This window comes from Canis lupus, chromosome 12 (genome assembly GCF_048164855.1).
Source record: "Canis lupus baileyi chromosome 12, mCanLup2.hap1, whole genome shotgun sequence".
NCBI classification, from domain to species: domain Eukaryota; kingdom Metazoa; phylum Chordata; class Mammalia; order Carnivora; family Canidae; genus Canis; species Canis lupus.
Window position 1 is genome coordinate 24,263,123 of NC_132849.1, and position 15,563 is coordinate 24,278,685.

The 15,563-nt window shown below is 36.7% G+C and overlaps 1 pseudogene; it reads left to right on the forward strand.

Annotated features, from left to right (window-relative positions):
- The first annotated feature begins 4,416 nt into the window (after positions 1-4,416).
- Positions 4,417-6,744, forward strand: LOC140600787 (cytokine receptor-like factor 3 pseudogene; annotated as a pseudogene).
- Positions 6,745-15,563: the final 8,819 nt, after the last annotated feature.

A 15,563-nucleotide genomic window follows, 5' to 3' on the forward strand; every position in this document is an offset into this window, starting at 1 on the left:
AAGTGATTACTTTCACAGAAAGAGATCATTGTCTCTGATTTTCCACTTTTCATGAGTGAGGAGACTCTAAGGATTGATGATATCCATTACATACTTGACTGAAAAGAGGAGAATGTCACTTTTCCCCTCTGGCAAAAGTGGTCTGTGGGTCAGTGAGACCAGGGAGGGAGCCCTCAGAGAGGGAAAGAGTTAGAAATACAAGATGAGAATTCCTTGAATAGAAAGATGCAAAATAGAAACTTGACAGTTTCATAGCACAGAAAGTCCAGACTAGGAATTATAGGAAAAATGAACAGATAGTGTGTTAAGCTACTTACCTACAGAGTATGCAGTCTGGCATCCTAAAGATCTACCAGGTGAAAATGCTGGAATCAAAATCTTCAGTAATTTGAATGAATAATCTATTAATTACCTCTCATGATGGGATAGTAATTGCCTCAGTTTTGGTCTGAGACTTGCCTTGAATTAAACTAACCAACTGCAGAGACATGGGTTATAAGGGTAAAACAATAAAAATTAAAATACCTACCTTCTTATTATAGATGAGTCAACTGAAAGTGTTATACAGTTACTCTGGGATTTCACCTGTGTTGATATATTAGGGATCAAAAAGAATATATTAGAATAAATTTTGTGCTCGTTAAATTCCACTTAAGATAGCTTTCCTGTGTAATTTTATTGATCTAATAGGAAATTATCAGATAATATTTCATTAAACCGAGATCTGCACCTCAAATGCACTTAACATTCTTCCACTAAACAAGGGGCATGTTTTCTGCTTCTAGGTTCTCAAAAGTTGAAAATAAAAAGTACAGTTTTATACATAAGAAGATAAAGACATCAACATTGTTGATATAAAAATTTTTATAATGTAGATATAAAATTAAAGAGATGGCATTTTGCCATCTGAAGAATCCTAGGCTAAGAGAAAACCATGTTCAGATCCTTGTGATGCCATTTCCTCACCATGTGACCTTGGGTGATGCACTGTGGATTTCTGAAATCCAGCTTCCTAATCTTTGAAATTAAGATCTGAATATCTTTTTCCTCATAATAAGTTATTTAGTGGAAAAACTAGGCAAATATGCTTAGCACTCTGCCAAGCAAACAGCTGTTTCTTGATAATTGTTTGTCAAATATAAAACCAAATAAGTCTTTAAAAAAGTGAGCCAAGAGAGTAAAACAAAGCCATCCTGACCAGCTTTTTCTATTTTAGAATAAGAAACCTGTGTATGAGATTTGATGGACCATGAAAAACCTCCCACCTGAAGTTATTTCCCCTCCTGGCCCTGCTTTTCAAGTAGAGGCTAAGAAATCTCTCCTGGGTGCAATTACTGGTGAATAAGCCTGAATCCCAACATAGCAAAGGTAACAGTGTGACCTCTTTCTAGGGATTCAGTTTTTTTAAAAAGATTTGGTGGTAGATAAGGGGTTTGCTTTTTGATGTTTGACCTCTCCTATTATACTCAGCTTGATTTATTATGCAGCCATCATAGGCCCCAGGATGCTTATCTTTGGGACCTGTGACAGTGTTGGATAAATTCCAGTATAAATCATACAAAATGACTTCTCTGAATTGCTATAGATTTAGACACTCTAAAGAGTTACATTTCTATCTTATCGATCCATGTGAAAATATTTCAATTATGCATGAAAATGTTTCTTCCAAATTCCTCATTGGCTGAGTTGAATATTCACACAGAGCAAAGAGCAAAAGGTAAACCTCATACATACTGGGAATAAGTTGTTTTCTAGTAATTAGTCAAGGAGGAAGTATTTCTGGGTTTACTGAGGTGTGGCTAACTTATAACCAGGTCTGGTATTCTAGATATGGAGACCTTGCTTCATTGACCTCTACAACCATCTCTTACCCATGCCACATCCTGATAAATTCAATGCTCAGAGAATCTTGATTCTAGCCCTTGAGTGAAAGATTCTGCTATGTCACTGCCAAGTTTTGTTTATGCCCCTACCTCTAAAATGATTGACATCTGCTCATAAGATCAGGTATCAGTTGTGGAAATCAGGATTAATACAATATCGGCCATTACCTGACTCACACAGATAAACTGAGAGATAACAACTTAATACAACCACAGTCCAACAACCCCTAAAGAAGATAAAGGAGATCTCTTAGGATTGATGAAACTAAATAACACTTCGGGTTTTAGGCAGTCATATCAGCCTCTTTTATGAAGTTTCATTGGTAGGGACCAATGGTAGGGACACTTGGCTTTCAGCTGAATAAGAGGAGTGATAGTTGAGCAAACAACAGACTCTGTGCATATCGATTGGCATGTGACAAAGTGACAGGAAGGAAGCATTTGGTATTCTAGAAAGAAGAGATAGGTAGATCTAAGCCATCTAGTTCTGTCTCATTATCTCACTCTTCTGGGACCAAAAGAAGGGAAACACCAGAAAAGGAATTTTAAGGGCAGTTGGTCTCTTTTGGGCCAGTGCTAATGAAAGAGTATTAAATCTCAGTCAGTGGCAATCCCCATGTATCCATCACACTAGGTCCTATTCTTCTCTTTGAAGGGAGAACATGAAATCATTTGCCAAAACAAGGTCCAAAATATCTGCTATTCTCCTAAGACCACTAACAAAGCAAAATAATCTCCATACCTTGTTTTTTTTAAGGTTAGTGACATTTCCGTTAAGAAGTGCTCAGAGAAAAAAGCCAGAATCCCGAAAGTCCCCCAAAGATATTCAAGGTATCTTATCCCTACAGATTTTCACCTATTTCAACTCCAGGATTCCACAAAAACTGGGCCTGAGTTGGGATAGCTTATGTGTGGTGCGTTTCCATTATCCCCCATCCTATATCCAAACCCAGCATTGCTGCTCAGATCACACCTGTTCTCAAAGCCCTTCTCAAAACAGTACTTCATCTGTTTCCCTTCCTGAGATCCCAGAACAAAATAAAGATCTAAGTAAACAACTCAACACATCATTGTATAAGCTATGGCTCTCTGGGCTACTTTGGGAGTTCTCCTGACTCTTTTTAAGAACTGTGGCTATAAGAATTAATGCAATTTCTAAGTGAAGCCTTACAAATTTTCCATAAGTGCTCAATGCACTTGTCAGTATGAATTTCATAGATACCAAGAGGGATTTGATCACATGCCATCTCAGTCAAGACCCACTTTATTCTTCCTCTGTTGAGGGTCACAGAGTAGTAGAGGTAGAGGCCTTATACTTCATGTCTGTTGGGTGAAATGTACTAAGAAACCAGGTGAAAGGAAAAGCTTTTTACCCTTGGGCAAAGGCCTGGGCACTCTGACTCTCACCAGCTCCAACAATTCACTCTTCTTCACGTCTCATCCAACTCAGCAGGACCTTTATCTCTACCTCTCAAGCTCATCTCCCCACCTTGCCTAGTACTTGCCTTATGACCTTTCTAACTAAGAGACTGTATTACCTCCTATCTAGTTGCTCCTAGCTCCAATTGATGTCATACTCTACTGCCCCATCAATCCTCCTGAAGCATGCTCAAGACCTCTGATATATGTCACCCTTTAGTCTTTATGCAAACACTGACCTGGAATATGAGGTCTTCTAGATTCTGGCCTTGCCCTCTCATCTCTATGCTCTGGTCCTATTAGAGTTCTTATCCTAGGTTTTGTACTGCCTCTGTATACAGCATGCCCTTGAGACTCTCTGTTAGTCCCCTTCCTGGAACTGCTGCCTTCTGTCTTCCCTCTTAATACCCAAATACAATTCTTGGATCCAGATCAAACTCTGGCTCAACCATGAAGCATTCCCTGATCTTCCACCCTTGGACTGCTCACTTTCTCCCTTGTGCTCTCTTAGTAAATCAGACTGCATTTCCTTCTAGCCATGATCACAGTGTCCTTTATTTTATTGTTCAGTAGATTGGGAACTCAGAGAATGTAAAACTGTTACCTGGTATAACTTAGGATCTGTCATTGCAGGCATAGGAGCCTGGCACAGAATACAAATATGATAAATATTGAATGATTTCACTGGCTGGTCTGGATCTCCTATTTTACCACCTGGGTGTTTATTTACAGAGGCCTATGTTTTATGTTTCAATGGTTAAGAGTTCAATCTTTGGGAGCCAAACTATCTGGATCTTGGCTCTGTCCCCTAATATCTGTGTTACCTTGGGCAAATTACTGCATAGGGATAATTATATGGACTTCACATAGTCAAAGAATTAAACAAGTTGATATGAGTAAAGCATTTAGAACAGTGCCTGGCACACAGTAAACAGTCAAAAAAGGTTAGCAGAGTCATTTAGCTACATTCTCCCTCATGCCTATGATCATTGAAGAAAAAAGAACAAAGTGGTAAGTTGTACTGGGGTTTTATTTAGAATAAGCCAGGGAGAGAAAGGGTCTAGATCAGAAAAAGCTGGGCATGTTCTGCAGTCCAGGAGGACAGTGGGCCAGGATGAAGTTCACTGAGACAGAAAGAGGTGGGTGAGTCCAGAGTCCCAGATGGGCAGAAAGGTTAGAGTTTGTGATAGCAGCACCAGGAACAGCATACAAAATGCCTAGCCACAAGGCATATGTTGCTTGCTGTCTGTTCCACATTTGCTTTCTCTTTCAACAGGCAGTCCTAGAAACCCAAGTAACAGAGTCAGAAGAAACCAAAGGTCCCACACGGGCCCAACCCCATGGAAGAAGAAACTTAAATCTCTCTCTTTTCATGTGACCTAACTGGAGTGTATGCAGCCCACACATCCCCCGGGCTAATACCCTTTACATCTCAATCTTCTACATCATGCCATGCCTTTTTCTTGTAACCTTCACAGTTATAGGTCACCACTCTAGGCAACATATGAGCTGTGGGGAACGCAATGCCAAACGACAACTCTTGGATTCGTCCTTCTGTATCTAACTCATTTTCTTCTCATAAAACATTCAAAGCTTTTAAAATTATTACTTTATTCCTGAGTAATAATGTTGTTGAAGCTTATAAAAATCATTTCAGTGTTAATTCCCCTAGCTCAACTTTCTTAAATTCTTCCTTAGAAGTTGTATATAATTTAACCAGAAAAAGTGTTGTTGTTGTTTTTTTTTCTCAAAACCAACTGGAGTAATTAGAAAATAGATGAAGAGAGGAAAATTAAATAACTACTAAGTGAACATAGAGTTTGGAGTTGGAAGTTAGAAATTAGGTTTACCAACTAGTCAGCCTGGTTCACTGACTTCTTCTTTGTTATAAATTGATCACTTGACCTGGCCCTTTGCCCCCTAGGCATTCGTACCATCAACCACAGGCTGAGAGGTACCATATGCAGCCAAATAGAACTTTTTTTTTTTTTTAATTTTTTTTCTCATTGCCAACGCTACACAACCAATCTGGAAGGAGCAAAAGTCATGCTGAAGGCAGTTCAGGCATAACCTATCAAAGAATGTTGGCTTTCTTCAGAGTCCATTTCTCCCTCAAAAGAGCTACTTCAGGTGGTGAATGGCTCGGTGAGGGCTGGGAAATGAAGAACCTGAAAGCACAGCTACCAGCCATGTAAGCTGGTAAAGGGGACTCTAGAACTGCACCTGAGCTGCTTTTGCAGGAGACACAGGAGCAGGGTATGGATTATTACTTTTCTGGGAATTGAGTCTATACATCTCTCATCAAGATTCTCAAAAATGGACCAAACTTAGACAGGATTAACTCATTGTTCCAGAGATCAAAAAGAGAACATCACAAAGGATGTCCTGATATAGCATTTTAGTGATTTAAAGGGAAGCTTCAGGATAAACAGTTGGTGTCTCTCTTATAAGAAGTGGACACCACTGAGCAGGAGACTAGTAAACCAATAGATGACTTCTAGAAGTCCTAGAGCATGGAACTAACACTGCAGAGGATTTAATCTGAGAAGGAGGGATCACCAGTCTTGGCGGTGTATGAAAACAGAATGAGAAACTGGGGTACTTTACAAAAAAAGTCTCACATATCCAGTAGGATAGGTTTCCAGAAATGACCTTACTTGTAGATGTGCTTTGTTTATCCAGTCAATTGGATGACTCAGTTCTTAATATAGTGAAAGACTACATTTTAAACCATGTATGGTGGCATCCTACCCACTAGAACATATACAAGAACTAATAAAGAACCCTGGAAGCAACACAGTACAATGGTATGATGTGGATGGTAACTTTGGAGCCCAAGATTATAGGCACCAGTTCTGTAAATGTACTTCCAATCACTTTGAGGATATACATGTAACCACGACATGAAACTCACAGCATTGCACATAGACTCCAATGTTGATGATCAGTTCTGATGGAGGAGATGGCTGATAGGAGTCAAGTGCTTGCAGCATCCCCCAGATATGTCATTCCACATTGGTGACTCATGAGTGAAAAGCTGGCCTTGAGAGGTACTGTCTGAGCAATCAAAGAAATGGAATACACCAGAATGATTCTCAATCCAGCTCCAGCACTCCAATTTATTTCTGTGGGCAGACATTAACACTCATAGTTGAAGGAGAAATGTAACTAGACAAGAGACAAATAGGAGTGTATGCACAGCACAGGATGGATGTGACTATGTAGAAGCATTGTGCATTAGCGCAAATGTTACCATTTTTTAAGAAAAATATAATCAGCTGCCCAAAGTTACTTCTGGACAAAAGAGTCAGTAGGACTCTCCCATTTGACATTGAAACTGTGACTCTAGGAACCACCAATAAATAACAAAGGCAGAAACTTCAAACTTTAAAGAACTATTAGCTTGAATAACAAAGTGAATGTTGATTGGTTACTTGATTAATAGTGGGGTTTTCTTTACTTTGGATGCTTGTTTTTCTATCTTGGATAGAAAACGTTAGCATTTTAGATTTTTGGATGACTGGCTTTGGTTTGTGAGGTTTTAACACAGCTGTTCTGAGCCTAGTTTAGTTGTAATTGCTAAAAAGGGCTGGATCCATCTCTCAGGCTATTGGAAATAGCAAATGTTTACTGGATTCATTTTGGAATATTTTAGCAATAAGATACTTGAATGTTGTGGATGAAACCATAATGCAGTTGATTTTAGTTTTAGCATAATGTTAATTACAATATCACATCATAATAAAAATCAAATTGGCCATAGAAGTATGGGTACAGAAGGATGTATACCCTTTCAGTGCACTTCTTCTTAAAGGTGGTTATTAGAACTGAAAAAAATACAATATTATTTGATTAAATTTCCAAACAAGTCTAGGTAAAACTTAGAATAAAACAATGGGAATAGACCTAATGAAGCCAGAGTTCTGTAATATACCTTCTTCTTGCACTTGTTACATGAGTATGCTAATATACTCTCCATATACAGGTATTTTGTGAGGAATATTGACTTTATCCCATGTTCAATCATCTTAAATCCCAAAACCATTGCAATTTTTGCATTTTCAAATGCTTTGACCAAGTGTCAAAGCATTTTCCTTTACTGTTGCTTTGCAATTCAATTCAAAATAGTCTAAAGAACTTTTAGAGGGTAAAAGTACTTATGGAAATAGTATGCACAGCAGTGTTAACCATTTTATATGTATGTAATATGCACATGTGCATATCAGCCTCAGTTACACCCCTGTACTATTTGTAGGATATGATTTGCAGTCAGTCCAGTTTAACGTCAGTTTGATAAATGGTGTTTCAGTGCACCAAACATAGGGTAAACATTTGACCTATTTTTTTTAATTTAAATTTGTGTAAAATATTTGAAGGATTTATTTATTTTATAACTACCTGACTTGCTATACAAGCCTACAGATTTTTCTCTGAAATGTGATTTTTATTCCATTTTAACCAGTTCAAAAATGTACGTAAGGGCAAGTTTGATTTCTTTTGTAAGGTAATTTATTTGGGAATTCAAATTCTCTGTTAAGTAATCATGACCTTTTCTCCTTGCCTTTTTATATAGTAAATAAGTAGTTATTTTAAGATGTGTTAGATGTTCCTCTGGCTTCTATCTACTTGCTCACCTTCTTTCTCCATCTCCTGTACCTTTTACCAGACACAGGCTGCTTTCAAGTTATGACATTCTCACTTATCTGCTGTAAAGGGTGATACCAGCTACATTTATGCTAGAGTATTAGAGTTATTGTCCTATGCACTAGCAGTCTGAGTGACACAGGAAAACTTGTCACATAATGCTGAAGAATGGTGCTGAGCACTTTGAGAAATATAAGAATGGCATGAGTCAAGAACTGTTCCAGCCCTCAGTCTTGTTTAAGAGAGAGTGCTAATATACTTGGAATAGTACTACTAATATATGATGATGTATTTAAAAGCAACTTATGTGCTCTCGGCTATAAATGCATCAAGGATTCAAAATGAAATCAGAGAAATTTGATTTGACCTCTAGTCCAGTGATGACAGTACTGATCAAGGAACGTTGCTTTGAATGAGTTGAGTGACCATTAAGGATTGATAGGATTTGGCTAAACAGCAGGGACATAGATGATCACATGGTGGCAAACACAGTAGAAAGATACACACACACAAATAAATGAACACAGCACATTTTTATGAAGATGCATTTGCTTAGAGTGGGTAGTACAAGGTTTAAAGGCCAGGAGCTCCGGGATTTTTGTTTAATTTTTGCTCTTAAAGCAGGATTATATACAATGAAATAGATACTTTCATAATATTATTATGGACCAATGTGGGAACATCTGCCTAGGTGGAGGTGGTGCTATTTGCTGAGAAAGACCTAGAAATCATTCAGTTCCAGATTGCAAACAAGTGTCTCATGGGCAGAATATAATCCACAAACATTTTCATGGCCCAAATAGTAATAAGCAAATTTGAACTAATATTTAAAAATTGAAAATTTCACATCAAAACCTGGATTTCTGGATTCACCTAAAAAAATCACATGAAGCACAATACATTCACATCTCTGCATGCAAATAATATGCCATTGCAGAGGGCTGCCTCCTTTGGATAGTGCATGACTGCTCTAGGTTGGCACAGTGCCCAGCTAGTCTTTTTAGAATAAGACTATATACCTGTAGGCTCCAATCCATCTGCAAAAGAGATAGAAAATGTAGGTGGAGAAAATGGACTATTAGGAATAAGTCAACCATAGAAGAAAATTTGTGTTAAAGGAAGCATAAATTCATTTAAAATGTAGAATAGGAGTTGATGATAGACCAAACATCCAAATTATCCATGTGGTAATTGGAAATATGAAACTGCCCCTCAGGAGTGAAGCCAAAATAGAGAGATATTTGAAAGTAATAACCTTAAAAGGGGTAAGTGAAACATGCAAATGAATGAGAGATATAGAAAGAATAAAGCCTTAGATAAAAGTTGAATTTGACAGATGGAGTATATTTTGATGACAGAGATAAAAAAATTCATCATACCTGTATCTTTTTTCTAACCCCAGCATAATGAGCCTACAGTATTATATTGGTTTCAGATGTAAAATATAATGAGATAATTCTATCCATTATTCAATGCTCATCAAAATAAGTGTATTCTTAATGTCCCTTATGTCTCTGGTAACTATCAGTTTGTTCTCCATGGAGTTAAGTGTCTATTTTGGGGGTTGTCTCTATTTTCTTTGTTCATTTTCACTTTTGGTTCTTAAATTCCATATATAAGTGAAATCATATGATACTTGTCTTTCTCTGACTTATTTCACTTAGCATTATACCCTCTATATTCCATCCATGTTGTTGCAGATGTAAGATTTCACTCATTTCCATAGCTGAGTAATATTTCATTGTACATATACACCACTTTTCTTTCATCCATTCATCTACCAATGATAGTTGGATTGCTTCCATAATTTGGCTATTGTAAATAATGCTGCAATAAACATAGAGGTGTGCATATCTTTTGAATTAGCATTTTCATATTCTTCTGTTAAATACCCAGTAGCAGAATTAGTGGGGTTTATATGATAATTCTATTTTTAATTTTTTGAGGTGCCTCCATACTATTTTCCACAGTGGCTTTGCCAGTTTGCATTCCTGCCATCTGTATTTGAGAGTTCCTTTTTCTCCACATCCTTGCCAATACTTGTTATTTCTTGTGGTTTTTATTTTAGCCATCTGACAGGTATGAGATGATAGCTCATTTTGATTTTAATTTGCATTACCCTGATGATGAATGGTGTTGAGAATCTTTTTGTGTCTGTTGGCCATCTATCTGTATGTCTTCTTTGAAGAAATGTCTGTTCATGCTTTCTGCCATTTTTAATTGGATTATTTGTTTTTTTGGTGTTGAGTTGCAGAAGTTCTTTATATATTTGATATACTAACCCTTGATCAAATATGTCATTTGAAAGTATCTTCTCCCATTCAGTAGATTGTCTTCTCTGCTTTGTTGATTTTTTCCTTTGCAGTGCAGGCAATTTTTATTTTGATTTAGTCTCAGTAGTTTATTTCTGCTTTAACTTCCCTTCCCTCAGGACACATATCTAGAAAAATGTTGCTACGACCTACATAAGAGAAATTACTGCCTGTGCTCTCTTCTATGATATTTATGGCTTTAGGTCTTACATTTAGGTCCTTCAACTATGTTGAGTTTTTGTGTATGGTGTAAGAGAGTGGGCCAGTTTTCTTCTTTTGCATGTAGCTGTCCAGTTTTCCAACACCATTTGTTGAAGAGACTGTCTTTTCCCCACTGAGTATTGTCAAAGTTTAATTGTCCATATACTCATGGGCTTGTCTCTGGGCTTTCTGGTCTATTATATCATTCTGTGTGCTTATTTTTGTGCCAATTCCATGCCATTTTGATCACTACAATTTTGTGGTATATTTTGAAATCTGGAATTATGATAATTTCAGTTTTGTTCTTCTTTTTCAAGATCACTTTAGCTATTCAGGGTCTTTTGTGGTCCCATACAAATTTTAGGATTTTTTTTGTTCTGTGAAATATGCTGTTGGTGTTTTGATAGGGACTGCGTTAAATCTGTAAATTGATTTGGGTCATATGGCCATTTTAACAGTATTTGTTCTCCCAGTCCATGAGCATGGAATGTCTTTCCATTTGTTTGTGTCATCTTCAATTTCTTTCATCAATATTTTGTAGTTTTTGGAGTACAGGCCTTTCACCTCTTTGGTAAGTTTATTTCTAGATATCTTATTATTTTTGGTTCAGTTAAAAATGGGGCTGTTTTCTTAATTTCTCTTTCTGTTACTTCATGACAAGTGTATAGAAATGCAATGGATTCCTCTATCAATTTTGTATCCTGTGACCTTACTAAATTCATTTATTGGTTCTAGTAGTTTTTTGGTAGAGTCTTTAGGGTTTTCTATGCATAGTATAATGTCATCTACAAATAGTGGTAGTTTTATTTATTCCTTACCAATTTGGATGCCTTTTATTTCTTTTTGTTGTCTGATTGCTGTGGCTAAGATTTCCAGTAATATGTAGAATAAAAGTGGCAAGAGTGAATATCCTTTCCTTTGTTCCTGATCTTAGGGGGAAAACTCTCAGTTTTTTACCATTGAGTATAATGTTAACTGTGGATTTTTCATATATGGCCTTTATTCTGTTGATGTATGCTCCCTCTAAACGTATTTTGCTGCAGGTTTTTATCATGAATGGATGTTGTACTTTGTCAAATGCTTTGTCTACATCTATTGAAATGATCATATTTTTTTTTGTCCTCTTATTGATGTGATTGTATCATGTTCATTGACTTGCAAATATTGGACCACTCCTTGATTCCTGGAATAAATCCCATTTGATCATGGTGAAGATTTTTCTAATGTATTGTTGGATTTTGTTTGCTAGTATTTTATTGAGGATTTGTGCATCTATGTATATCAGAGATACTGGCCTATAGTTCGCTTTTCTTGTGGTGTCTTTATCTGGTTTTGATATCAGTGAAATAATGACTGCCTCATAGAAAGAATTTGGAAGTTCTCCTTCCCCTTCTGTTATTTGGAATAGTTTGAGAATAGGTATTAACTCTTCCTTAAATGTTTGGTGGAATTCACCTGGGAAGCCATAGGGTCCTAGACTTTTGTTGGTTGGATGTTTTTATTACTGACTCAATATCATTACTGATAATTGGTCTATTCAAATTTTTTATTTATTCCTGATTCAGTTTTGGAAGATTAAATGTTTCTAGGAATTTATCCATTTCTTCTAGGTTGTCCAGTTTTCGGCATATAACTTTTCATAATATGTTCTTATAATCTTTTGTATTTCTGTGGTGTTGGTTTTTTTCTCCTCTTTCATTTCTGGTTTTGTTTATTTGAGCCCTCTCCCTCTTTTTCTAGGAGTCTGGCTAAAAGTTTATCAATTTTATAGATCTTTTCAAAGAACCAGCTCCTGGTTTCATTGATCTGTTCTATTGTTTTTTCAGTTTCTGTTTTGTTTATTTCTTCTCTAATCTTTATTGTTTCCTTCCTTCTATTGGTTTTGGGTTTCATTTGTTTTTCTTTTTCTGGCTTCTGTAAGTGTAAGGTTAGATTGTTTATTTGAGATTTTTCTTGCTTCTTGAAGTAGGCTTTTATTAGTATAAATTTTCCCCTTAGAACAGCTTTTACTGCATCCCAAAGATTTTGGACCATTGTATTTTCATTTTCATTTGTCTCCATGTATTTTTTATGTCCTCTTTGATTTTTTGGTTGACCTATTCAATTTTTAGTAGCATGTTATTTAACTTCCATGTTTGTGTGCTCTTTCTAAACTTTTTTCTTGTGGTTGACTTCAGTTTCATAGTGTTGTAGTCAGAAAAGATGCATGGAATCACTTTGATCTCTTTAAATTTGTTGAGACTTGTTTTGTGGCCTAATATGTAACCAATTCTGGAGAATGTTCCCTATGCACTTGAAAAGAATGTATATTGCACTGATTTAAGATGAAAAATTCTAAATATATTTGTTAGATCCATCAGGCCCAATGTGTAATTCTTTTTTTTTTTAAAGGATTTTATTTATTTGTATTCATGAGAGACACAGACAGCAAGAGGGGCAGAAACACAGACAGAGGGAGAAGCAGACTCCCCACAAGGAGCCTGATGTGGGACTCAAACCCAGACCCCAGGATCATGCCCTGAGCTGAAGGCGGATGCTCAACCACTGAGCCACCCAGGCATCCCCCAATGTGTAATTCAAAGCCACTGTTTCCTTGTTGATTTTCTGTTTAGATGATCTATCCATTAATGTATGTGGGGTATTAAAGTTCACTACTATTATTGTGTTACTATCAATTATTTCCTTTATATTTGTTATTAGTTGCTTTATGAATTTGGCTGCTACCATGTTGAGTGCATAAATACTTGCAATTGTGTCTTCTTGTTGGATTGTTCCATTAAGGATTATGTAGTGGCCTTCTTTTTCTCTTGTTACAGTCCTTGTTTTAAAGTCTATCTTGTCTAAGTATTGCTACCTCAGCTTTCTTTTCACTTCTATTTGCATGATTAATGCTTTTCCATCCGTTCACTTTCAATTGGCATGTGTCTTCAGGTCTAAAATGAGTCTCTTGTAGGCAGAATACAGATGGATCTTTCTTTTTTATCCATTCCATCACCCTATGTATTTTGATCACAGCATTTAGTCCATTTATATTCAAAGTTATTATTCATAGATTTGTACTTATTGCCATTTTGTTACTTGTTTTACAGTAGTTTTTGTAGTTCTGTTTCTTTTTTCTCTTGCTCTCTTCTCTCATGGTTTGCTGGCGTTTTTAGTGATATACTTGGATTCCTTTCTCTTTATTCTTTACATATCTCTTACTGCTTTTTTTATTTGTGTGTATCATTGAGTTTATATTTAACATCTTATGCATATAGCAGTCTATATTAAGTTGATGGCCACTTAAGTGTGAACCCATTCTAGAATCACTAAATATTCACTCTTCTTCCCCCACGTTTTAGGTATATGGAATCATACTTTACATCCTTTTATTTTGTGAGTCCCTTGACTGATTTTTATAAATATATTTAATTTTAATGCTTTTCTGCTTCCTGCTTTTCTTACTCCACTTACGGTCTTTCCTTTCCACTCAAAGAGTCCCCTTAACATTTTTTGTAAGGATGGTTTAGTGATGATGAACTCCTTAACTTTTGTTTGTCTGGGAAACTCTTGATCTCTCCTTCTATTCTGAATGATAGCCTTTCTGGGTAGTGTATTCATGACTGCAGGGTTTTTTTCTTTCAGCATTTTGAATATATCATGCCACTTTCCTCTGGCCGGCAAAGTTCCTGCAGAAAAACCCATTTACTGATAGTCTTAAGGGGTTTCCTTTGTCTACAACTATATTCTTTTCTCATACTGCTTTTAAAATTCTATTTATTACTACTTTTGCCATTTTATTTATATGTGTCTTGGTATGGACCTTCTTGGGTTGATTTTGTTGGGAGACGCTATGCCTCCCTGATCTGGATTTCTGTTTCTTCCCCAAATTTGATAATTTTTCAGCTATATTGCTTCAAATAAATTTTCTGCCTCTTTTTCTATCTTCTTCTGTGAGCCCCATAATGCGAATGTTACTACACTTGATGGTGTCACTGATTTCCCTGAATCTATTTTCTTTTATTAATATTCATTTTTCACTCCCTTACTCAACTTGATTGCTTTCCATTACTTTGTCCTCCAGGTTGTTAATCTATTCTTCTGCTTTCTCTTGACTACTATTTATTCCATTCAGTATATTTCTAAATTCACTTATTGTGTTCTTCACCTCTGATTGGTTCTTTTGTTTTCTATCTATCTGTTGATGGTCACAATGAGGTTCTCCATTCTTTTTCTTAAGATTTATTTGTTTATTCATGAGAGACACAGTGATAAAGAGGCAGAGACATAGGCAGAAGGAGAAGCAGGCTCCTCGCAGGGAGCCTGATGTGGGACTCGATCCCAGATCCTGGGATCACGCCCTGAGCTGAAGGCAGACACTCAATGGCTGAGCCACCCAGGCACCCTCAGTTTCTCCATTCTTTTCTCAAGTCCACTGGGTATCTCTATGACCATTACGCTAAGTTCTCTATTAGGCATGTTACTTATCTCCATCTCATTTAATTCTCTTACTGTGATTTTTTTCCTGTTCTTTCATTTGGAACATATTCCTCTTTCTCTTGTTGTCTAATTCTCTATAGCTGTTTCTAAGTTTTAGGAAAGTCAGCTATATCTCCTACTCTTGAAAGTAGCGGCTTTATGAAGATGAGACTCTGTAGTACCCTGCAATGCACTATCTTCTGTACACCAGAACCTGGCACTAGAGAGATATCTCCTATGTGTGTTGCATGCCCCCTACTGTTGTGGCTAAGCCACTTTTGCCTTCAGTCCTGTCATCCACAATGGTTCTTTTTGCCTATTTTGAGGAGAGTCTGGTCCCTGTGTTGTTAGTGGGCCAGTCCTACTCCACCACCTTCCCTGGAAGTTGTACTTGCATCGTTTGACTGAGACTCTGAACCAATTTCAATTTCTCAAAGCAGGATTTAGGCATTCAGAATTCCTAATATGTGGATCTGGACAATAACATCTAGGGACACAGTAGAGAGGGAATTTAGGGGACTGAGTGACAAAAGTATTGCAGAAATAACCAAGGGAATAATTGTTGAAATAAGATGTCAGTGGTTAACACCTGTGTGATGGCAGACATCTGTTTTCCTCTACCCTGCAAGGTTCCTCTAGCTGGCCT